This window comes from Mauremys reevesii, linkage group 9 (assembly GCF_016161935.1).
Source record: "Mauremys reevesii isolate NIE-2019 linkage group 9, ASM1616193v1, whole genome shotgun sequence".
Lineage (NCBI taxonomy): Eukaryota > Metazoa > Chordata > Testudines > Geoemydidae > Mauremys > Mauremys reevesii.
This window is the reverse complement of record NC_052631.1, coordinates 39,708,511-39,733,320: the sequence shown is the minus strand read 5'-3', so window position 1 is coordinate 39,733,320 and position 24,810 is coordinate 39,708,511. Positions and strand designations below refer to the sequence as shown.

The following is a 24,810-nucleotide window of genomic DNA, read 5'->3' as shown; positions in this document are numbered from 1 at the left end:
CACGAGGAATTCATTGATATTTTCCTGAGTGTAATAGCAAGATTGGTGACTGTTACTCTCCCCTGAAGTCTCTCTTTTCTCTCTCTCTCTCAAATCATCTGCTGGGCAAAGAACACCAACTTTATAAAAATCTTTCTGCACTGTACGTGCTTAGGAGAGTTACAAAAGTCCTTTCTGGTAAGACATTAGTCTAAATATACTTTGCAGCTCATCAAAGACTTTCTAAGAACACAAACCAAATAAAAGTCTCTTGGGATTCTGAAAGAAAGTAGCATTTATTATTTCAGGATTCCTCCTCCCCTCCCTCCCCTAGTTCCTATAGTTGCTCTGTTTGCTGAGGTTGAAAGCCACACAAACAGATGAAGGCATTAAAATCTTCTGATTAGGCAATGAGAGTTATCAAAACAGTAAATTCCCTACAAACTATCTCATTCTTTGTCACGGAGATTGCTGAGCAACACAGAGAGGCATTTTTGCACTTTGCATTCTAGCCCTTCCTGCTGACAGAATGGTGGTAGCAATTCCCACTGCCATTCTAGTAGCTCTTTAGTTTAACCTTCTCTTTGTTTGATGCCCTAGGGATATTTTGACCTGTATATGCCCCTCTCCCCCGACTGCCAAAGTACAGGATACAATTTATTTGTAAACTGAGTTATAAAAGGCTTAGCTGATTTTTATCCTGAAAGGTCAGTGCAATGTCTCATTATCAGAAGCCTAAAATGATCCACTTGGAACAGCTTTGTGCCAGACACTTGGGTGGAAAAAAGAGCTAGATGAGAACAGTGTTCCAAGGAAAAAACCCGTTCCTTGAACAGTCAGACAAATATAGCTGCTGAGAGCTGGGCAGATGAGTCTCAAAACTAAATTCATTAAGTTACGTATGTGTTGCTCTCACACTTTAGAATATAAATGTAAGAGTATGTTTATGTAAATGGTGGGTGTGTGTGCCAGCCAGCCAGCCAGGGCAAGTTCCCTTATGAGGACGTTTTCCTTATGGTCCCTCTGAGGGATGGGACCATGCTGGAGAAGTCGGTCACAGAGCTCCGCAGAGCAGGGTGGCAAGCAGAGTTTAGTACCCCCCTGAAGACTCTCTAGGAGCAAGGCTTGTGCATGTTGTGTTTGTTTGCATTTTGGCAAAAACTTTAATAAAATGTTCCAGTTTAAAAAAGACCATTGTCTTGGAGTACAACCTATGGAAAACTGTGCATGCACTTGTATAACTAATAGGCACATAAATGGTTACGTGTGTGTGCAGATCGTGAGTTATATGGGCAGGGCCATTTGAACATGAAGTGACTTGATTGCGTGTGCAGTCATATTAATTGCACCTGCAGTTTAGGCACACAATTGCAGACACATATTTGGATTTATAACTGCTCATGTACAATTTTGAAAATCAAGCCTGTAGCTGTCAGTCATTTTCAAGACTACTGATTTATAGAAGCACTCAGTCTTCAACGACCTGAAACTATGCCATGTGACTTGAGTGATCAAGCCATGTAATGAAAGAAGGATCACAAATAATTCAAATGAATAGTTTGCCAACCCACTTAGAGTTGTTTGCATAAAGTTGTGAATAATGCGTACATTTGGAGAAATCATTGTAGGTTTGCAAACACAACAATCCCCTCAGTAAATTAACTTATTCACAAATGATAATTACGTCAGCAATAGTAGCACCTAGGGAGCAGGTGAAGAATAGAAGTATAAGCACGAGCTAAAGACCAGTTTAGAAGTGGAGGATCTTTTGAAGTGTTATTGTGTTAGCAGATTTTAAATAATGGATGGTTACTGGCAATAGCTGAATTAGTGAATAGAATATAAATCTTGAGTCTTCAGTTTTATGGGTCATCAATAGCATCATCATTCATGTCCATATCCCCAACAACATTGACAGGAGACTAATGAGTCTCAGCTTTTGTTACTATTCTATAATACCTGACCAGCAAATAGAATCACCTACAATTTTTAAGGCTGGCAGCAGAAGAAAAAAATCTAAATGTTTACAATTTATATTATTACAAACAAGCCAATGCAGTTTTATATATGAAAATAATATGATTGTGGAACATGGAAATAGATGGCAACACTGGATCTATCAAATTTTTTTGTTATATTTAGTGTTTTTTCATAAAGCCTCCCACTGCTGGAGTGAGTAGATTACATAAGCATATTGGCTTTCATTAAAAAAAAAAAGAGTAACTTTCTAATACTTATGGTTGCCACAAAAAGACTGAAAATTTGAAGCAAGTGTAACCTAAAGACTCAAAGTAGAAGACAAATTAAAAGAACCCCAAATTAATGATCTTTTAAAAATCTCAAGATTTTTCAGTGAATCTAATGATTCCAGCCTAACTCATGATTTTTGAATGTTTAGCGATGGTAATCATAGGCGCTGGAAGTAAGGATGAGGGAGGTGCTACAGCACCCCCAGGTTTTATGTGGGGCCACTGTCCCCATGTGTGGGGGCTCCACTCTCTGGATTGGGCCCCCGGCCCCCCCTTACTAGGGCTGGCCCCACGCCCAGGGCCCTGCTCCCAACCCTCCGCTTGGGATTCCGTTCCCCAGCCCCGCGCCTGTGGCTCAGGTCCCAGCCACCGGCCCCACTCCCTGGCCACTGGCTCTGTGCCCAGGTCTCACGCCCCACTCCTGGCCCTGTGCCTGGGGCTCTTCTCCTGTGGCCCTGGCCACCAGCCCTGCTCCCTGGCCAGTGGACCCATGTCCAGGGTCCCTGCTTGGCTCCACCCCCCTGCTCTCAGGCCTCCACTCCTGGGGTCCTGAGCCTGGCCCCCCGCTCCAGTGCTTCACTCCCAGGGCCCCGTGCCCAGCCCCACAGCCAAGGCTCTGCTCTGCTGGCCCCTGCCTGGGGCTCCTCTCCTGGCCCCAGGCCCACCCCCAGCTGTGGCCACAGCCTCGGCCCCCTTACCGCTGTCCAGGTTCCCCCCTCCCGGAGACACAGCCCTGCTCCCAGCCTCAGCTCGGCAGGGGTGAACATGCACAGGGGTAAGGGGGGCGGGGGCTGGCTTGCAGCACCTCCGCTACTAAAAATGTCCCGGTGCCACTAATGGTCATCCTGTAATGATTATTCCATGTGACAGAGGGCCCAATTCACTGCACTGGTCATGCTGCTCTTGGTACAAGTTGTGTAGTTCAAAGATGGCATTAAGGCCTGATCCTGGCACTGACATGACTAAGACCTGGGCCATTGGTATAAACAATTGAGCAGCCTCATGGGTGCTGCATCTTACTTAGGCTGCTTACGGGTCACTTGCAGCAGCTGGGTATTGGGCAACAGTAGTTGCTATCCAGTCATTCCAAGTACATGAACTGGCAAAGAAATCAATCTGCTAACACCACAACAACAGTGGATTCCCCTATGCTACAGCACTTCCCAGGTAATCGCTTGCATTGACTTTGTCTATTCCACTCTACTGGAGTGATTCAAATCAGACTTAACAGGCGGGTGAATGTGGCCACTGAATAGGTCATGCTGATAATGATTGTTCCCTTTATAAATTCTGTAACAACAGTTTGATTTTTCAGTCAGTGAAATAAGTTCTGATGTCTAGTTCTGAGTCTGTGAATGGCTTTACTGACCCCGAGACAGCATTTGATGACTCATTAGCATCCTTTTTTGCAGATTTTTCTGAACTCAGTTAAAAGTCCCGTTAACCAAGAAGAAACTGATCATTTCAGTTCCTGTAATCTTCATTGACTAGTAGATTGATTAGTGGCACAACAAATATTTATGTATGATTTTTAAATCAGTTACCTCATTCATTTTAGCCAACTTCACTTTACTAACCTACAACTTGAGGTCAACAATACTCCATTCTGTACTAGAAGTAATCTCTGCATGTGACAATTACCACCAGTCTATCTACACTCATTTGTTTTTTTCTGAGTGCTCTGACAAATGTTGATTATTTGCTTGCAATAAAACACACCCCATTGATATTGGTAACTTTGTGTGTTAGCTCTGATCTAGTTGTTTGTGAATACAAGACTCTTCTATTTCAGTGCACCAAACTGAAGCTTAAAGACATTGCTCTGCACGTGGGGTAACAGCTAAAAAGGCTACTGCTTTATCCATTATCTATTTCCAAGCTAAAATAGGTCTGAATTAAGCGTAATCTCACATCACAATTTGTTTCACAACCATGAGTCTACTAGAAAATACATCCCTGAACAATTGAATGTGCTCTTTTTGTGTAGTAATAAACAGATTTATTCAAGATAACAAGACATTTAAAAATACATAATGAAGCGTTCCTGCTATTGCGAGAATAATGATAAAACTCCCCCACTTCAGATACAAGTATAATTTCTGGCTATTTTTCAAAAGATTCAGTTGTATCTTTCCCGAGGTGATTTCTCATCATTCTACATCAGTATTGTCATTTCTCTGACCGGGGAGACCTTCATCGGTTCACACTCTTGACCTCCCTTCAGGTGTTCTGGTTGAGCATCTGAATAAACCAAAACAACATTTGCATGTTTAAGGACAAAAATAGGCTTTTGTTCTCCCCATAAACAGATATCTAGACTCCTCAGAAGAACCCACCATATATATATATATGGGCAACCTAAGGGGGCTGCTGACAAGGCAGCTGACCCAGCTGAGCCCCAAATATATAAAAATGTTGATTTGCCTGCAATAAAACACACCCCATTGATATATATAAAAATAAGGAAAGAAAGACTAAAACATAAATCAACTGCTCTAGAGGGTACGGAGATACCCAAGACTGTTAACAGCTTCCTGACTGATGTGGAATAATTTGTTTGCTCAGCAGGGTCTGCAGTTCAAGTCTCTCTCCTACTTCAATGTGGCAAAAAAAACCCAAATGGGGCTCAGCTGAGTCAGCTGCCTTGTCAGCAGCCCACTTAGTTTGCCCATTAAAGAGCTAGGCATAGGGGAATCTGGGGTGGGTACAGGGACCTGGGCCTTCCTACTCCATTGGGTCCCAGTACAGGGCCCTGGAAATGTGATAGCATGGGATGGCCTACACTCGGCCCACCTCCTACTCATCTTCCTCTGGGCCACTTCCTACCCCACCTGATACCTTAGACATTTATTTGTGTTGCTTTAAAACATCTAAACTTTGCAAGTGTTGAGAGTCTAATGTCATGGTTTTAACTTTTAAAAGATTCTGAAACATTGGCAGGCATGAAAATGCTCAGTTAAGCGTATAGACAGATGTGGGTATAAGAATGAAATCAGCAAAAATGAACTACAGCAGAGCAAAGAAATAGGATGTCAGCTTGAATGATGTAGAGTACCATTAACAAAAAACAAGAGTATATGAGATAAAGGGAATAAATCCCAGAAGCAAGAAGCAAGGCTGAAATAGATACAGTGCAGACAAGACCAAGCACACCTATTGTGAAGCCAAGTATAAAGTTGGAGGGGAGTATTTTAATCTGAATGTGGTAAGAGTGAAATGTAATTTGGAAGTTTAGGGCTCAGACGGTATGAGATGTTTGCTTTTCTCTGGTGCAGTTTGCAAAGGATTGTGTATGCATCTCCTGAGCTGCTCATATATCTTTATTTCATGTAGCCAGGGATATCTGAGAGCTGCACATCTTCTACTTTTTAAAAATTGAATTACTCACCAGAATATGTCTTGATGGTGGAGGGGTGGTGGTGTCTGTTTGGGGTGGAGGGTACAAGGGGACATGTGGAGGATATTCAAATCTCATTGCATCAGCTTGTTATATACGATCTCATTTTACTTTTTGGTGAGGGTAACAATCAGGAACATAATCAGATACGCAGCGAAATGGGGCCACACTTCATAGTGGAGGAAGTTAATGTGAACCTGTCTGAAAATGAAATGTGGAAGCTATAATCAGTTAGCTTTCAGACGTGACTGTGCAACAGCTGAGAGAGAATTTTCTACTGCAACCCCACACACTGCACACCACAAATACAAAATCAATATAGCTGGAGATCAGTAGTGTACCCCAACATATGCCATCATGGCAGTGTGCAGCTATATTCAGCAGTTCTCAGTTAAATGTGTAATATTCCAGCTATGTTCTGTTTGTATTGATAGATATTAAAGTGCTGTTTCTTGTAATAAAATGTTCTCTCTTGCTTTTAGTGTAGGGCAGACTGATTGTCTTTGTGGTTACAAAATACAAACATGCATAATGAATGTAAGACAATAATTCAAAGAGGAAAAGAGTCCTACTGCTTGTGTTCAATGAACAGATTTAGAAGGGGTGTATGGGTATGGGTGGGCGTAGGTGTATACCTATGCCTGTTTTTCAAACTGGGCCACCCTTTTTTGCATCTGCAGTTCACTCATGCTTCTTCCTGGCAATTCACTGCAAGTTCAACGTTGTGGCTAAAATTAAGGATGAAAACTGCAAAACTAGATGTTTGGTTTTAAACTAAGGCCTTCCAATCTTAAATATTAGTTCTATTTCTTATTGATAGAGAAACAATAAGCAAAAGTTATTGATGATTTAATATTTTTCTCATTTTAAATGCTAAAACATACTAATTAAATATAAAAGTTCAGAGGGTAACTGAAATGATAATGCTGTTTGTCTGTTACAATATAGACATTAATTATAATTAATTAATTATAAGTTCATTATCATGCTGTTATGATTGAAGTGTATTTTACTTTGGTCCTAGGGCATGACTTTATTTTGAATGGGAGATATTTTAAGTGAAATATCAGCCTTAACTATTCTGCCTCTCTCTCTTTCTCTGTTATCATTCTCTCTTTCCATGTTTTTTGACATTCCTCTAACCTGTTTTTTGTTTGTTTTTGGGGGTTTTTTTGTTTTTTTTTTTAAACATCTTCACCCAAGAGGTAACTGCTTTTCTGGGATGAGTGAAGAGATCCCCTGTGTAATGTCTGTAAAGAGTCCCAGGTGAAAGGTCATGTAGAAATGTAAGTCATTATCAGGTACTGCTTTTCTTGGAATTACTCCATTCTCTTCTTGTAATGTATTCTGCCATTTCCCCCCCAGCTGACTGCATTTGTATCCCTCTCTGGATGTGTTACTTCTGTCTATCTGTGGAGTCTTGATCCCTGTGTCTGAACCCTGTAACCCAGAGAGATGCAGCAGCACACTTAAGAATGAAAAAATGCCTTGTGTAGGGGAAATCACATGTAAAGTAAGGTGAATATGCTTTTTCACTGTGAAAGATATAACCATTGTTCTGTAAAATGTATCTTTCTAATTATTCTCCTCATGGGCTGAGGTCTGGTGCCTGCGAGTCGGCGCTTAAACCATAAATGCACCAAACACCACCATGCCACCATTCTGCACATTCCTGCACTGTCATCCTTGAATCCCTCCTGGCTGCCTGGCCTGTGCATGGCTGTGTGTATGGCATCATCATTGGGGCATCCAAGGGGCCAGCCCAGGATAACGGATAACGACAGGCATTCCCAACTGTTATTTTCTGGTTTCTGGAAAGAAAGAAGTAAGTCCAGCCGTTTAAACAGAGTGGTGCTTGAAAATGCCATCATTGCTGATCCATCCATGTGTCCCCCCCACCATCCGTGGATGTTTGTTTGTGAGTGCCCCTTCCCAACCACACCCTCCGCACCACTAAAGTGCCTGTGGTGCTGTGGTGTGGTGCTGTGATGGTGTGGTGGGGCCCCGCCGGATATCCATATCCATCCATCATCCACAGCCAGTTATCCATCATTGCAGCAAAAAGCCATCCCCAGAGCCTGCATTCCCCAGAGTCACACCCTTTCTTAGTAGCAGCAGCTTGGCTACTTGCATTTTGCCAGCCAGCACAGCATTCCAAATTGATTCCCGTGATCTGACAGGTAGCTGTCTGGCTTTGCAAGCTCCATCTTGCCCAAGCCACAGGGCTCCTTCTCTACGCTGCTGGCTGCTGGCTGCTTGGCAGTGGTGGGCAGGGGTTCAGCAAGGCAGGCAAAACCAAAAAAAAGTGAAGTACCGCAAGAAGTTTCGCAGCCAGCCACTGGGGAACCGCACTCACAACCAAACACATGTCCCCCCCCCAGTCGTTCCCACCGTCCCCCCAAAATCGGAATTCAACAAATAGTTAATCCCCATTACCATATCCCCATCAGCGCCGGGGCCGCGTGCGCGGGGCCATGTGTCTGTGTCCATTCTGTGTCATCATCTCATCGCCGCGCTCCGCTTATGCGCGCCTCCTCCGTTCAAGGTCCTGGTTCCCTGCTCAGTGCGCGATGCGTTTAGGCGAGAAAACACCACGATTGGTATGGAGCTGAGGGTCCATCATTGCTGCTTGCTGGGTGCGCTTGCCACCACACTGTTCACCAAACAACCAAGCAAGCGTCTTGTCCGGAGGGAGAGGGAGAGAGGGGAGAGGGAGACCCCCAGAACCACCCAGAATTTTTTTTCCCATTTTTGCCCCATATCTCAACCAACCTGAAATGGGGGGGGGGGGAGGGCGGGGGGGGGGGGGGGCTAGACGGAGTAGCTACCCCACAGTCATGCCTCAGAAAAAGACGCTAGCAGGCTCCGGACGACCGACACACCACACCACGATTGTGTGTTGTGGCTGGCACACACACTCGATTTTATAAAATCTGTTTTACAAAACCGGTTTATGCAAATTCGGAATAGTCCCGTAGTGTAGACGTACCCTGTGTCTCTCTGGCACCCAGTTCAATCAATCAACCTCTTCAGTGTTCCATCATGTCCTTCTACTTCTATATGAAATGTCTCTCACGTGTGTGTGTGTGTGTGTGTGTGTGTGTGTGTGTGTGTGTGTATATATATATATATATATAAAATTAATCCTTGGCTAGCTAGCACTCCATAGTTAAAACTGTGCTATGGTGATTCATATCAGTGGTAATGGGGATATCTCCCAAACCGGGCATCCCTACCATTTCACCTTCAGTAGAATATTTCTTAGTTTTTATTAATATGGGACTCATGCCACAGAGCTGAATGACTCTGATACAGCAGACAACAATGATACACTGATAAAATGCACATTGGTCAGTTCAGTACTGTATATATGAAACACTATATTACCAATGGTGATAAACAACAGATCAGACTCTCAACTGTCCCTCGTACTGAACTGAGACTTACCATGACACTCAGAGCAGCAGTTGCAAGACATGCTGTTCTGAGTGCCATGGTAAGGGGGCTGGGAGTTGGATAAGGGGCAAGGGGTCCTGGGGGGCAGTCAGGGGACAGGGAGCAGTTGGATGGGGTGGAGGTTTGGGAGTGGGGGTGGGGTCAGGGGACAGGGGGTGGCTGGATAGGCATGGGAGTCCCGGGGAGTCTGTTGGGGGCAGGGGTGTGGATAGGGGTCGGGGCACTCAGGGGACAGGGAGCAGGGGGTGTTGAAAAGGGGGGGTGAGGTCCTGGAGGGGGTGGTCAGGGGACAAGGAGTGGGGGGGGGGTGGATGGGTCAGGGGTTCTGAGGGGGGCAGTCAGGAGGTAGGGAGTGGGAGGGGCAGGTAGGGGGTGGAGGCCAGGTGGTTTGGGGAGGCACAGCCTTCCCAACCCGGCCCTCCATACAGTTTTGGAACTGCAATGTGGCCCTTAGGCCAAAAAGTTTGCCCACAATTGGACTAGATGATCACAATGGTCCTGTCTATCCATCCCTAATACAGGCCCCATTAACTGTGTCCTCCTCTCTGTATGGTCCTTTACCAGTTTCTCTGCCAATCCCTCTAAATAGCATTTAGTAGATGTCACCAGCCTCATTATCTCATCCACATAACCCTCCAGTAGGCCAGTCAGCCTTCCCTTATCCTCTGCAGAACACTCCAATAGATCCCAGACTGTGGCAGCCCCTCAGCATAGTCCTCCAATAGCCCTTCCAGGCTTGATCAGCCTTTGTCACAGCTTTCCCACAGGCCCCAACAGCTCACAACTTGTTTCCACATATCTCCAATATTATCTATTATTTATTTGAGATAACATCCACAGCATGCAAAGTGCTTTTCAAACATATGCAGATCTAGTCCTTGCCCTGAAGATCATACAATCAGGATCCACTAGCCCCATTTTCCCTTCTCCAAAACTCTTCGGTCTGCCCCACTAGACATCTGCCCTGCCAACAAACTGCTCTTGTCTGTCTTGAAATCAAACTTTCTGTTTTAAATAACTGGGGGGGGGGGGGAGGGAGGGAATCTCCTATAGGTTTTCTTAATAATTGTACTTCCGAAACTGGATACAATACAATAAATACTCAGTATAAGGAAAATATGACTTTATAGCAACATGTTTTTCTTATTTTTAATATCTTGCAAACTCCTGCAGGAAAAGAGTACTAAACTGTGACTACGAAGTTTATGTCCTCCTCTTTGCCAGCTGTGCATCACAAGACACGTTGTATTTGCTATTATATATGTAAAGTGGCCAAATGGGACCTGAGATGCAGTGAGAGGAGGAAAAGGAGATAAATAAAATAGGGAAAGTGATTTTTTCTTATGACCTATTAAATAACATAAGGCAAATTAACAGAGCTCACCAGGAAATCATTTTTTCTCTGTAAAACATTTTTGATAACTTTTGTTTTTTCAGTTTTTGTTAACATTTTTGGGGTTTTCAAAGAACTGAAAACCAGAACAACAAACACCTCATGTTTTTATAGTCAAAAGCTGAAAAAATGTCTGGCTTTGGTTAAAATCTTTAAATTTGGGGGGAGGAGGGGTTTAGTTCCTGAAAAGCAAAACGCACACACACAGAATGAAAATGGAAGCTTTTTTACAAAAAATGTCCATTTTGTCAAAAAAGCTATTTTTCTTTGAAAAAAATGTTTTGATGGAACCTTTTGGACCAGCTCTACTAATTAATCTCATATACAGATGTTAGTGACATAGGCTTCAGTCCTGCAACAAACTACACACATCTTTAATGGTATATACTTTGAATTTGATATCATTACAGGATTAGAGACGGTATGTATAAATAAACCCCATTTTGACCTTTAGGTTTTCAGGGCTCATTATGGAGTAAGATTTGCAGAGGCCCTAATTGGGCTCCTTTAATCTACAGGGGGAAAAGGGAGGAATTTTTTCTGATGGCACAGCGATTGATGGGTTTGCCACTGTAGGTGTGGAGATGGTTGGTAGGCAGTAGGGTTTGGATTGGGGGATGTTCGTCACAGGGATGTTGCTAGGGAACTCAGACCTAAAATGTATATTGCAAGATGTGGTGTTGTGGGTCCTGATAAACCAGCAGGGATGTTGTGTCATAGATGTCTGGGGGTTGGAGGCACATCTAACTGCCCTTCTCCCCAAATCTTCCCATTTCATGTTGAGGTGCTAGATGTCATTCAGAACTGTTCATTTCCATGTTATCTGTGGTCTTCCTCTCTTTCTTCTTGCTTTTTCTGGCTTCCATTCAAGGGCGGTACTTGGTAAGCGTTCTTTTTCCATTCTCAGCACATGTCCCAGCCACTGATGTCTTCTTTCGTAGATGATTTGTGAGAGGGTGGCTTGTCCAGCCATTTTTCTGACTTCTTCATTCATCTTCCTATCTCTATATGTTATTCTCAATATTGTCCTCAGACATTTGTGATGAAGTGCATCCGGCTTCTGAATACCTTTCTTGGTAAGTTCCCATGTCTCACTACTATATGGTATGATGGTGATAACAATTGCTTTGTTACTTTTAATATAAAGATCAAAATATGTCAGTGCTGTACTATGGGACCAAACATAAAGCAGTTTTTAACACCATTTTCAACAAATGTGACTCACCTTTTTTGTGATTTAATAGTTTGATATTCATCACTATGTAGTTGTCACATGTTGACTCTAATGCTGATTGAACAAAGCAGGGATGGCCAAACTTACTGACCCTCTGAGCCACATATGACTGTCTTCAAAAGTTAGAGAGTTGGGGTATGCTCAGCGCCCCAGCCTTCACAGGGTGGGGTGGGGGTCTTTGGGCTTTAGCTCCATGGCAGGCATCTGCCAGGGCTTGGGGTTTCTGCCCAGCAAGAGGCACGTACCTGGGCTCGGGGCTTCAGCCCTGCTCCAGCAGGTGCCCCTGCGGGGCTGAAGCCCCAAGACCTCCCTCCTTGCTGGGCAGAAGAAGCCCCTAACCCCACTGCAGGGTAGAAGCCCCAACCGCACAGTCTGGTAGGCAAGAATGGTGAAGAGTTGGGGGGGGGGGCTCTGCGAGCCACATTGTAACTGTAAAAGAGCTGCACGTGGCTTGCAAGCTGCGGTTTGGCCACCCCCGTACGGAACAAGAGTGAATAAATGAAACACATACGTTAGATGCTGTAGGGACCTAAAGAAACAAACAAAAGATTTGGCTATATCTTCTCATGCCTCAGGGTATAAACCAACCTCTACCTATTAGGAATTAGGAGAGAACTTTACCTGGAGGCAGATTGTTCCCATAACTTCCTACTGCAGTGCTTCTTGGACCTCCCTCTGCAGCAGCTGGTACAGGAGCTGGTTGGGCATTTTTCAACAAAATGTTTTTGTGATGGAAAAACCATAATGGTTTGCAGAAAAGGATTGGTTCTCAGGGAATGTCTACAATGCAATTAAAAACCTGTAGTTAGCCTGTGCCAGCTTACTCGGGCTCATGGGGATCAGGCTAATGGACTGTTTACTTGCAGCATAGACAGGCTGCAGCCTGGACTCTAGGACCCTGCGAGGTGGGAGGGTCCCAAAGGTTGAGTTGCAGCCTGAGCCTGAACGTCTACACTGCAATTAAACAGCCCCTGAGCCTGAGTCAGCTGGCATGGATCAGCCCTGTGTGTCTAATTGCAGTGTAGACATACCCTAAGCTGTCATCAAGACATATCATTTTGCCATTTTCTAAACTAAACTGTTCCATTTTTTTGTTGAAAAGTCCTCTCATTTTGAAATTTAAGTTAATTTATAGTAAAAAATGAAAAACAAATTTAAAAGATCAAAATTAAAATTAAATGTTTTGAAATTATTGACATGAAACATTTGAATTGACCTGAGGCTAAGTTCTTTCTTTTAATTAATTTATGCTTCATGGAAGTATTTGAGATTTCAATTTTTCATCTTGCTTCAGAATGGGGGAAAAAAATTAGAAATCTCAAAAACTCTCTCAGGATGGGAAAACCTTTTCCTGCCCAGTTCTCTCTCTTCCTGGTCACTGTCAGAAAAAGGATACTGAACTAGATGGACCACTGGTCTGATCCAGTCTGGTAATTCCTGTGTTCCTAAAGAATAGAATCAAGAGAAGAAAGACACTATGTTTGGTAGCTCTTTCACTTACAGCATATGCATGTGCTTGAATAAAGAATTCAGTTTAATCCTGTTGCCTCCTTCTCTCTTAAAATAGAAATAATCAAAAGGTGCCAAGTTCCTTTGTATAGTAATAATTCTTCCTGTATTAAACAGCCCAGAATTGAGAGTTTCTGCTGGATGAAATAAGAGAAACCAGTGTCTGTGTCTAAATTAAGCAATATTTCCACCTGAGAAAGAAATGAATACATTAATGGACAGGAATTTTTAAAAAAAAACAAAACACTACATCCCACTCAGTTGTCAGTGTGAATGAAATGAAATGAAAATGACAGAATTTTCCTGTCTGGCCCACATAGAAAATTGAGTGGGGGTTTTTGGACTCAGTACAAAGTAGAAACGCTTTGTTTCTTCACAGGTGCATGCAGGGGAGCACTCTCAGTCCTGCTGCTGCAATGCTTTCAGCTGCTGTCACTGAGATGTTTGTTCATGCTTCCTGTAGTACCAGCAGCAAACAAATCACTATCTTGTGCCCAGCTTCATGCAATCACTTCTCTGCAGTGTGCCTTGGGCTCAGCTCCTCTTGTGCATGATAATGCTGAGTTTGACAGTGACAAAATGTCCTTGCTTTACAATTGAAGGAAAGATTGAGGGGGAAAAAATGGACAAGCAAGGAAGAGAGAGCAGGCACAGAGACAGAGAGGTCAGAGAGCAATAGGGAAACAATTGAGCTGCCACAAGAGAGACAAGCACAAGCTGGTCAATTAGCCTGAAAAGAGAAGAGGGAACGCTTGTCACTCTACTGACAGTGATGCCATCTGTAGCCACCATTTATTTCCTCACTCAGAGATTATTTTAAGATAATAATTTTATAACAGTATTAATTGCAATTGCAATAAAATAGAGTTGGCCTAAGAAAGTATCCATTTCTTTGGCTATTATCGTGGCTGGGACTTACCTTTTTGACTGCTTTTTCTAAAAGGGAACATGGTCCTTGCCTTCCCTCCCCCCCCCACGCACACACAAAAGAGGGGGGACACTCTTTTCTAGGAAGGTTTGGTTCTCATTTCTGTAGCTAAAGCATAGATATTTAAAAAGGGAAGAGTTTTCACTGCAATTTTTATATTTGCTTTATTAGTTCTGACCAGGGAATTGATTAGGAATTTTTAGTTTCCATTTCAAAGAGTAAAAATATGAAGAAAAACATTCTCTGTTTTCTTCAAAGCTCTGCTGCTAAGAGAAAAGATGGTTGCAGTGTTAAGGTTGCATGGTAAAGGGACCCAGAAGACTGGGGTGCTGTTCCTGCTCTGCCACAGGCTTCTTCTGTCACCACGGTCAAGTCACATAATCTCTCATGTTGAGATTTTCAAAGACAAGGAGGGTATTTAGGCACAGATCCTCCATTAATTTCCATTGGAAAATCTTTGTCTAAATCCCCTAGATAGCTTTGAAAATCTCAACCTCAATTCCCCATCTTTGAAATGAGGAATTATTCCTCCTCTTTCCCACCCTTTGCTATCTGTTTAGATTACATATTTCTGAGTGCTGGAATTTATTATGTGTTTGTACAGTGCCTAGAGCAGTGGAGCCTTGTTCTCAGCTGGGATGTCTAGGCAATACTCAAATAATAGTAATATTCAGTATTATAGGCTTAGGTTTTCAAAGTGGCCAAAAGTAGGTAGATACCCAACTTCTATGGAATCTTAAAGGTATGTGGGTACCTAACTCTCTTTGGCTCCTTTGAGTGTGCCAGCTGGAATAATTACAAAGGTGAAACATGCAATAGTGGTATGGAGTTGTGTATGCTCAGGACACAATCTGAGTAACAAATGGAGATAGATAGGACCTAGCAGCAGAGGCATTTAAGGTGAGGCTAGAAGAGGAAGGGTTATTAAAACAATTGAACAGTATGAAGACACACACACACTGAACAAAACAACGTTTATATATATTAACCTTGTTGTTTCAATAAAGCAATTGGAACTGAGAGAGTATAATATAAGATGAAAGGCTCAGAGTTATCCTTGAGATTTCATCCTATTTTAGTCACATAATGTGATTGCTTAAAATAATCCATATGTTATGTCAGCAGTGCACAAGCTTGGCAGTGCTGAGAGCTGTATAGGCAACTTACTAAGAGTCTGAGGGTCGTAACTAAACATGCATAGGATTTTAAGCAAAAATAATTGCACATTTAAACAATATAAAAATCTGGAAGAGTATACAAAGATTTCCAAACACACAAAATGGCCAAATACTGACTGGAGGCCAGAGGCAGTGCTAGCCCATTGGGGACCCTAAGCAAGAATATTTTGGGCCCTCAGTCCCACACCACAACATAAAAACTGAATAGGGGAACCTCCCTTTGAGCTGCTCGGGGCCCCAAACAATTGCTGAGTCTGCTTATGCCTAGCTTCAGCTCTGCTGGAGGCTACAGGAGACTGAGTATAGATAGGAAGATTGGCATGGCCCCTTTGAAACCAACTTACTGATATGTGGTTGTATCTTTGAGGTGCCCATACACTTTTTGAAATGTAGATTTGAGTCTGTTAGGGGATTGCAGTGATTTTATTTGTTCCCATTTGTAATGGAAAAGCCCTGTTCACCATTACAAGTCTTTCCAAAGTTGCTTGCACAAGTGGCATCTCCCTTATGTTAATTCTTGTTATCCGTACTCATCAGGCATTTATAGGACTTCATTAAGGTCCCAGTGCCCTCCCACTGAATTTCATAACTCCCAGTAGGACTAGCATTTGTGAATTTCCTCAACAAATTTCAGAGTATTGAATGTAACTGAGTTCTGCTTTGGTCTCAGCAACAGCCTATTCCACTAAAAACAAAATGTTCTCATCTCTGTCCTGAACCACCAAACACATGAACCATGAAACTTGGTGATCCATGGCCAGTATAGGAATGTGTGATCTGTGATTAATTTGAGCAAGAGTGTTGTCAAGCTTAAGATGAACAACAGTATTGCCAGTGTTAGGCCTAAAACTTCCGGAAGCTTTATAAAATAAGCTTCGCAAAATTATCTTTAAAAAGCAAGCTTTGCAAAATTAAGCTGCAACTTGTGGTCAAAAGATGCCTACAACCAGACTACCTTTTATGTTGACTCCTATATAGTATAATAGGTCATGCCCCTGGGTACGGCTTATTGAAACCACCTTTGGAACTTGTGGTTAAGAGATGCTGCAGCCAAAAAACTGATTCCTATGTGGGTTTGATGGGCTAGGCATTTAGGCATAGGTCATCAAGATAACCTTACCCACAATCAAGCCAATAGTCCACTTAGAGGTAAGTTACCCAGAGAACTAAGGAAAACCACAATCGAGACAGTGGGCTATATAGAAATAAGCTATCTCCTTGAGCATAACTTGTAAACTAAAACAATAATTGGCTACAAGAAAATAAGTAAGCATGAATTATACAGCCAAAGCGGCAACACTGGATTTGGCCTAACCTGATTGGTTGACCTGCTTCAAAACATGGTGGGCAGATGAGTTTAAATGTGTAGAACCTCAGGGGTGTGTGTGTGTGTGTCTGTATGTCTGTCTCTCTCTCTCTCTTGGTCTGAGAAGTTATTCGCTTTAATCGGTCTGACCTGCACCCTCTGAACCGAGGAAACCTGAACTGCACCGACTATCTGCAGCAGGCCAATGCAAAGAGCAGTCGACTAGAAGGTGATATAGTCTCGTTACGGTAAGGTTTTAAAGTTGCATGCAAAATAAGGTAACGGAGTAAAGAAGTCTGGGTTGCTCGAGCAGTTTTGATCTCAAGTTGTACTGACACTATAGTATTAAGAATGGTTGTGTTGGGATAATTTGATCTCAGATTATATTAATGCTGCAGTATTAAAAATAGTAGTAAAAGTTTACTTATACTTGTGCTTGTCTTCTGTGTTGCATTTATAGCTGTAAGTCATTAAAAGCCTTTCTTGAGGAATAATCAGTAGTTTTCATTTCTTTATACAGACACCACTTAACCTCATTACATCTGTGTTGGGTGGTGGGAAGTAGTGATCACCCAGAGCCCCATTTGGGCCCTGATGTGTGTCCCCTTCTTCCTATATCTCCGCATGATCCAACTGATATTTTTGAGTCTTTATGCATAAGTAAGAAATGTTGTTCTGCTGAAGGTGTGCTTGAAATAAGTCTGCTTTGTTTGGAAGGTGGATCTGAACCTGAAATCCAGCCTCACCTTCTAGCCCTGAAGAGGGAAATTTACTTTTTTTTTTTTAATATAGATGTGATTTAATATCCATGAGCCCTGCAAGATCAAAGAGCTACTTGTAATTTTCAGACATATCAACAGATTTCCCATTCCCAGGTAAAAATCTTTGATCTCTTCTAGAAATACAAGACTTTTTACAAAAATCTTCCTTCCTTTGAAATGTCTAATTTAAGAGTAGCACAGCAAATCATTTTATTTTCAGATGTGAGTTCAACAAGGAAATCCATGTGCTTGTGCATAAAGACTCTGGACTGGAAATCAAGAAATCTAGGTTCTGACTCTGGATCTACCACATACCTGCTATGTAACTATAGGCAAGTCACTTCGTCTCTTTGTGCCTCTGTTTTCCCTCCCACTTGTTGTCTGTTGTATCTATTTAGATTGTAAGCGCTGCAGAGCTGTGTGTTTTATAGTGCCTGGCACAATAAATCCATTATCTCAATTGGACCCTCCTAGCTGCTACTGAAATACAAATAACAACAACTAGCAATAATACCGGCCATGTGATCTAATGAGGTTCAGTGTCTTAACAACAATTAAATCATAAACACCTAAATCTTTTCTTTGCAGGATTCATGGAGACAGTGGTAATGGATGAATTGTTCTTCTGAATTTCTGTTCCCATTTGGATAATATGAATACTATCCAGCTCTCTGCTCTGACCAGTGAAGAAATTCAGTTCTGTTGTGAAGCCAGCAAGCTCCCAAATCCAAACCCCAATATTCCACATGTTCCTCGTAGACTACTGGGAAGCTCAAAGCCTTTTTTTGTCCTTGAACTGAAACCTTGACACTCTTTAAGGTCTGCCATTATCCCATGGGAAAAAAATACTTTGATTTATAGACATTCAGTCAATATATTTGCCTGTTATTATGAAAGGGAAAAGTGGTTAAATGTCTTTGTTGCTGCTTGGATCAACAGCACATTATTATCTGATAAATCTGTTGGTCTTTGGTGGCATTTAACTCACACCCAAATTCTGTGTTGATTCAAGCATCTTTTCTACACTTGAAACAGCCTGTATGGTTTTCTGATATCGTCTTTGGTGGAAGGCTTTGATCTTCTTTGCTAACATTGAAGGAATTTAACCTCTCTGGCAATTTCAGCTTCTCCATTTCAACAGGTTTTCTTGGCTAGAAGAGTGTGATCAATAGAGGCAGTTTTCCCTCTGCCATGATCACCTGAACACTGAACTGTATTTCATACTGGCTGTGTTTCATACTGGATTGTCCCTTGAAAATGTATTTTCTGGGAAGAACTATTGTTTATTTTCACAGAAGACACAAAATAGAACCATGTACTTATCTTTCCACCTCCACATTTTTTCTAACCTTCTCTTCTCATCTTCTAATTTTGATGTTTTTATTTCCAAAATATCTGCTATGTCTGTTGCAAATATACATCTCTCCAAAAACAAATAATCTTTGACTGGTTATGTGTTCATTTAAATAACTCCTTCCCACTTTTTATATATATTCTATATGATTTCCTACAAAGGCCTACCTTGTTAACCTCTCCTCCTCTTTAATCTTCTCCCATGGTCCATTGTTCTTGGGAAAGGCCCTTGTAACTGCAAGACTGTTTTTCACTTACCCCAACATCGGGCCTGTTACCCAAGCTACCTTCTTCATCCTAACTATTCATACTACCATAAAGACCTCCACTCCTTTGGTTTGTGCTCTGGTCCAATCCCACACAAAACTCTTCACTTCTGTGCTCTGCCCATCACCTGAAAATAATGGTCTACACATCTCTTTGCCCTACTGGCTTGACAACTGTGAAGGTGTCAGCCATAATTACTGCCTGCTCCCTTAACTCCCTGGCAGCTGAAACAAAGGCTTATACTCCCCACTGCAGCCCTGTTAACTGCAAACACTGTACCCCAGTCTCTTCCACTTCACCTCTTCCTAGCCAGCTGCAACTCAGCAGGATTTAATTGCTGATTGTTCTGAACTGCAAACCCACACAGAGATGGCTTCATAATGACAGGAAGAGGCAAACAACCCAAGGCTGCTCTGGTAAGGACCTGTCTCAAATTACAGTTATTTCTGGTTAAGGAACGTTTAGTTTTATCAGCAATCTTACAACTGTAACAGTTCAGAGTGACACTTCATTTGATGTCCTCCTAACTTTGGTTTAAAGCAAAATTATGTACAAACAACCATAGGCCCAACACAGGTCATGAAGGCATGGATCCAACTTTCAGGTGACAGGCTGAACTCCCAGGATCTTATAAAACAAAACTGGCTGAAACCTCACCAGAGATATGCCTTTTTGCCACACATCAGCCACTAATTTGCATCTTCTCCATACAGTACATAGTAAATCCTTCACTCTCTGGTACTTATGCAACCCTATTGTTGTTGTATGCAAAACACCTGACAATATTTATTGTATTTATCCTCACAAAACCCCTATGTGGTAAAGAATTTCTATTATCCCCATTTTAGAGGCACAGAGAAATTAAGTGACTTGCCACACAGACATTCTTTGGCAAGACAAGGAATTGAGCTTAATTCTCCCAAGTTTCAGGCTACTACCCTAGCTACTGTGCAACCCTTCTTCACTATGTAAAACATCCTGCTCCACTTCTGAGCAAAACTCATGCATTCTTATCTTCTTGCTGTAAATATATCAGATCATTTCAAATTCTCACTGGCCCAGTGAGTGACTCTATTCCTAGTAGTCCAAAAATTCTTTGCTCACAATTTATAATTGCTGGCAGCAGTGAAGACTGCAAGTGGCACAGCTCCTGCAAAGCCATTAATAACTTGGCCAAAATGGATTGAATAAAAGGCTGTTTCTTGTGTGTCTAGATTTAAGCAAGTCTTCATGAATTTGTGATGGGAAAATAAAAGCCATGAGACAGATTCTCCTTTGTGCCAGTCGTCAGAGAAACAGGTCTGGAAACTCAATTGATCTAGCCCGCTGAAGATTCCCTGGTATAGAGAATCCCTGGGTGGCATGATCAGATCTATGGCAACAATCCCAGCATAAGGGGTGAGGCCAGAAAAGGTCAACCCTGGCACACTAGCACAGTTTAAAGCACCCACATGAGGCTGGGTTGTGTGGAACGATCATAGGATTAGGAAATGATAAAGAGCTCCATTGTGCCCTTCCAGCTGTATCTAGCGTAGATTAGGCACAGTTGATAACCAGGCACATTACATTTTAGAGTCTGGACAACAGGAAAGTGAAGGACAATGAACTAAACACTATTAAGTGTTTCCATTTCCTGATTACATATTTGAATTTGTAGCCCTCCTTTAATATTTGTGACTTACACTAGATTCCAGTTTGCCTCATGGGTACTCAGATGGTGGACCAAGCCAGATGCCTTCTTCCCTAGGTGGAAGGTGAACTCACACAGATGCACTTCTGAACCCAGGGTCCTCATTGACCTAGGACAACCACTGTGAGTGGGGTATGGTTTGGGAGCAGAGGGAAGCACAGTAAAGGAACTTTTGGTTGTACAACTCAAATACATGAGGCAGAAGACTCTGCCCCACACACTCTGGGGTGGATGTCCTGCTCAGTTTTAGGTTTATGAATCCCGCTTGTGACATTTTCCCTAATTAATGTCAGGTGACTTCCCTCCTTTCATTAAAAATTTCTTTTCTACACTCAGACTCTGTGCTTATGAGAGGGTACGTATTACCTCTCAGAGGCACCCAGGGATGGTGTGTAATCTTCCCAGATTACTGGGTTGGGGCTCGAGCCAGTTCTATGTTGTATTGTTGAAAAGGAACCTCTAGATATTGAACCTGGCCCTGGTTGCTGCCGGCTCCACCTGGCAGAAGGGTTACATTTTACATTCCAGTGACCAGTTGTATTCATTCCACACCGCCCCCCAAACATTTAGAGGACTTTTGATCATTACAGAATTGGTCTTGATTGATGTTGATGAGCAAGAAGTTAAGCTCAGGTATCTTGTTACCATTCTATAGAGCCATCTAGTTTCAGATCCTCAACTTCAGATGAAGATTATTGAGGCTTTTCTATAACCTATTGGGAGTCTGCTTTCACAGTATGGGTCTATGGGCTGTGTATCCAGTGGGAACTACAGAATGGTGTCCTAGATGCACACAGGTCATGGATGAAAAAACAGTCAGTCTGGAAATTAAAGCAAATGTCAGCTTTGCTGCTGGGCCAGAGAGGTATCTGTGGTAACTGAGTTTCAGAATGCTGTCTACTCTTTTTTAAATATAGATTCCCTCTTTCATCCAGAAGCATTACTACAAGATCTCAGGCTTTGGATACCAATGATATGATCCTGCCTAGCCTGGGCTGAGTACTAGTGGTGATGTCACATTGCGTGAGATGGATGAGGAAAAGCTGGAGGATGTGACCTGCTTCTATAAGATGGCTCTACCCTTTGGTAGATGGGTAGCAGCTGTTCCAGCCTGGAAGGTAAAACTAATTAAAATATTTTGACAAGATGAGAACTTCAGCATGTAATTATTAATGTTTATAAATGTAAAGGGACATTAACATTACATATGAACAGAAATTCATTAAGAAAAATATGCTGGAAAAATGGAAACTTAACAAGAGATAATTTGGCCAAGTCAATATTGTATTTACAAATAAACACAACGAAGTCTCACTGACAGCAGATCTGCTAGACTTTAGTTATTCAGGAGGCAGTGTGATCATTAAGTAGGCTTGGCAAATTAAAGGTTCTGTCCAGTTATTTCTCTCTTTGCAGGATTGGGGCCTAAGGCCCAGATCCACAGGGGCAGGTGGATCTCCCATTGAAACCACTGAAAAATCCTTTTGAGGACCTGGTCTTTAGTCCTTACTTAACACCTTTGAAGCCAATGAGAGTTTTACCTCAGTAGGGACTGAGATAAAACTGGAAGGTTTGGCTCTGTAGAATGTATGGAATAAAATAGTGACAAATGTAGTGAGAAAGGGGCATATCTTCAGCTGGTGTAAAGTGTCATATGTCCATTGACTTCCAGGACTTCAGCTATGGCTGTGGCCCAAAGTGAATAAAGTTCAGAAGGGAATGGGGAAAAGAGAGAGGAAAGTGTTTCAGCAACATTCTCAAAACTGCATGAGGCAGGGGCAGAAGTCACAGAAGCAGTCTCATTCACATCACTTTTCCCATTGTAGTAGCTGGCATATGATATGTGGTTTAGAGAAGTGTCCTCAATCAAGTAAGAGGTGAGTGAGCAATTGTTTTTAATCTATTTGAGTAAACATAAACCTCAGGGAAGTAAAATTCCTCTTGAAGTAACTTAGGAAAGGCTTTTTAGCTCTGCTTTACTAGCTCTATCAGAAGCTAAAGTAGAAAAGTATGTACTGTTTCCAGTTAAATGTTGTGAGTTAAAATCTTGTGCAGCTTTGGAATATTATTTTGTAGACAATAGGGAATTTACTGTATCTAGCTTTAGCAAACATACTGCATGTAAATTACCAGGCAAGCAACAGTAAACATTCAAATAATCCAGTGATCCTAGCTTGGAAAAGCATAATTAGCTACAATGAATCAGAGCGGGGAAGAAAGTAGTGGTTTGGTTTCACCTGTCTGCTCTATGTGCATTGTCTGGCTATGCCGAAAGAATCACAGGAGACATTAGATATGGGTTTAATCAGGCCGCAACTTTATTATTGACAGATGTCTGGGACTAACCCAGCGGATAAAATGTGTGCAGTGCAGGTGCAAAATGTATGTCCTTCCAGCAATTTCCTTGCCAGAACCTTACCACTTCCAGTCAATTCCGGGGGCGGGCTTTCACCAGCTCCCCCCTCCCTCTTTTCGGCCAGGTCCCTCCAGCAATTCCCTTGCCGGGACCTTACCAACCATGCCCCCTTGTAGGAGGGGTTAAGGTGAACTATAATGATGTGGGGGTTGGCTCCCTGCTATATTAGTCATAGGAGTCCCCAACTACCCCCGGCTTGCTCAGTTACCAAGCACCTCTTCTTAATTCCTTTTCCAAGCCATTTTTTCATTCTTTTGTGCCTTAATTTATGGAGTACCTGCACTGAACATCCACCATACACTTAAATAAACAGTGACATATGGCCTACCGCCCATCATGCTATACATGAACCGAGCCTACTGGAACCTGCTGCGAGGAAGGCAACCCCCCCCCCCCATATTAGCCAATATGGTGGTAAGGGAAAAATTCCTTCCCAGCCCCCCTTAGTGGTGCGGTTAGCGTAATGCCCACAGCAGATATAGCTAAACACCTGGCATATTGGTGACCTAATTAGGAAGGGGAGGGTAGGTGCTGCCCAGCCTGTTCTGAGTAAAGAAGGGAGGGTGCCAGGCCCAGCTGACTTTTTTTAAACCCCACATTCCTATGTGGCGAGTCATCCACCACACTGACTGCTCTTCCAGCAGCTTTACTTCTTCCCTCCTCCCCCAAGCCAGAAAGCATTGCCGCCTTCTCCTAGCCAGCCAAACTCCTCCCTGCTTAAATGCAGAGTGGGCAACTCCACAATATCACAACACTGAGATTCAGTCTACAGTTTCTTTTCTCTTCATAAATCAAAAAGACTTTATTTAAGGGATAACTATTGTGATTTTTATTAGCAAAGAATTGAAATGTAATTTGGAAACCAGTAGGTATATACTCAGCATGGCTCAGCTGTGTGTCCACTGCCACTATCCGTGCTACTACAGCTATGTTATTTATACTTGCACTAGCTGCATGAGTGCTAGCGTAAGTGTGTGTACAAAAGCAGGGGAGTCACATCCTAGCTCAGAATGTAGACACATCCTTATATTTGGCTGTATTAAAAAACATATATTGTTTGCTTGTGCCCAGCTTACCAAGCAATCCACATTGTGCTGTATCAGCAACCTGTTCCCTTCATTATTTACCACTTCCCCAATTTTTGTGTCATCTGTAAACTTTATTAGTGATCATTTTATGGTTTCTTCCAGGTCATTGATAAAAATGTTAAATAGCATAGGACCAAGATCCAATCCCTATGGGTCCCTGTTAATAACACCTGCTCAATGAAAATTCCTCATTTACAATTATGTTTTGAGACCTATCGGCCACCTTTTAATCCATGTAACTTGTGCCATGTTAATTTTATATTCTAGTTTTTTAATCAAAATGTCCTGTGGTACCAAGTCAAATACCTTACAGAAATCTAAGTATATTATATTATCACTATTGACCAAACTTGTAATTTTGTCCCCAAAAAAATCAAGTTAGTATGACAGGATCTCTTTTTCATAAACCTATGTTGACTGGTGTTAATTATATTACCCTCTTTAAATCTTTATTAATCAGGTCCCATAACAGCCTCTCTTATCTTGCCCAGAATCCATGTCAGACTGAGATGCCTATAATCACCCAGATCATCCTGTTTACCCTTTTACAATATTGGATCAACATTAACATTCCTCCAGTGTTCTGGAACTTTCCCAGTGTTCCAA

At 42.2% G+C, this 24,810-nt stretch overlaps 2 long non-coding RNA genes across 2 annotated transcripts in view; one reads left to right on the top strand and one right to left on the bottom strand.

The window, feature by feature from the left end:
- Positions 1–17,723, top strand: part of LOC120372667 — a 64,482-nt gene extending 46,759 nt beyond the window's left edge. Inside the window, exons 2-3 of the long non-coding RNA XR_005585101.1 lie at positions 17,422–17,504; positions 17,611–17,723. This is a non-coding gene — a long non-coding RNA (uncharacterized LOC120372667). The remainder of the gene's footprint in view (positions 1–17,421; positions 17,505–17,610) is intronic.
- The window catches only part of LOC120372666, a 133,625-nt gene continuing 112,877 nt past the window's right edge, over positions 4,063–24,810 (bottom strand). Inside the window, exon 3 of the long non-coding RNA XR_005585100.1 lies at positions 4,063–4,469. This is a non-coding gene — a long non-coding RNA (uncharacterized LOC120372666). The remainder of the gene's footprint in view (positions 4,470–24,810) is intronic.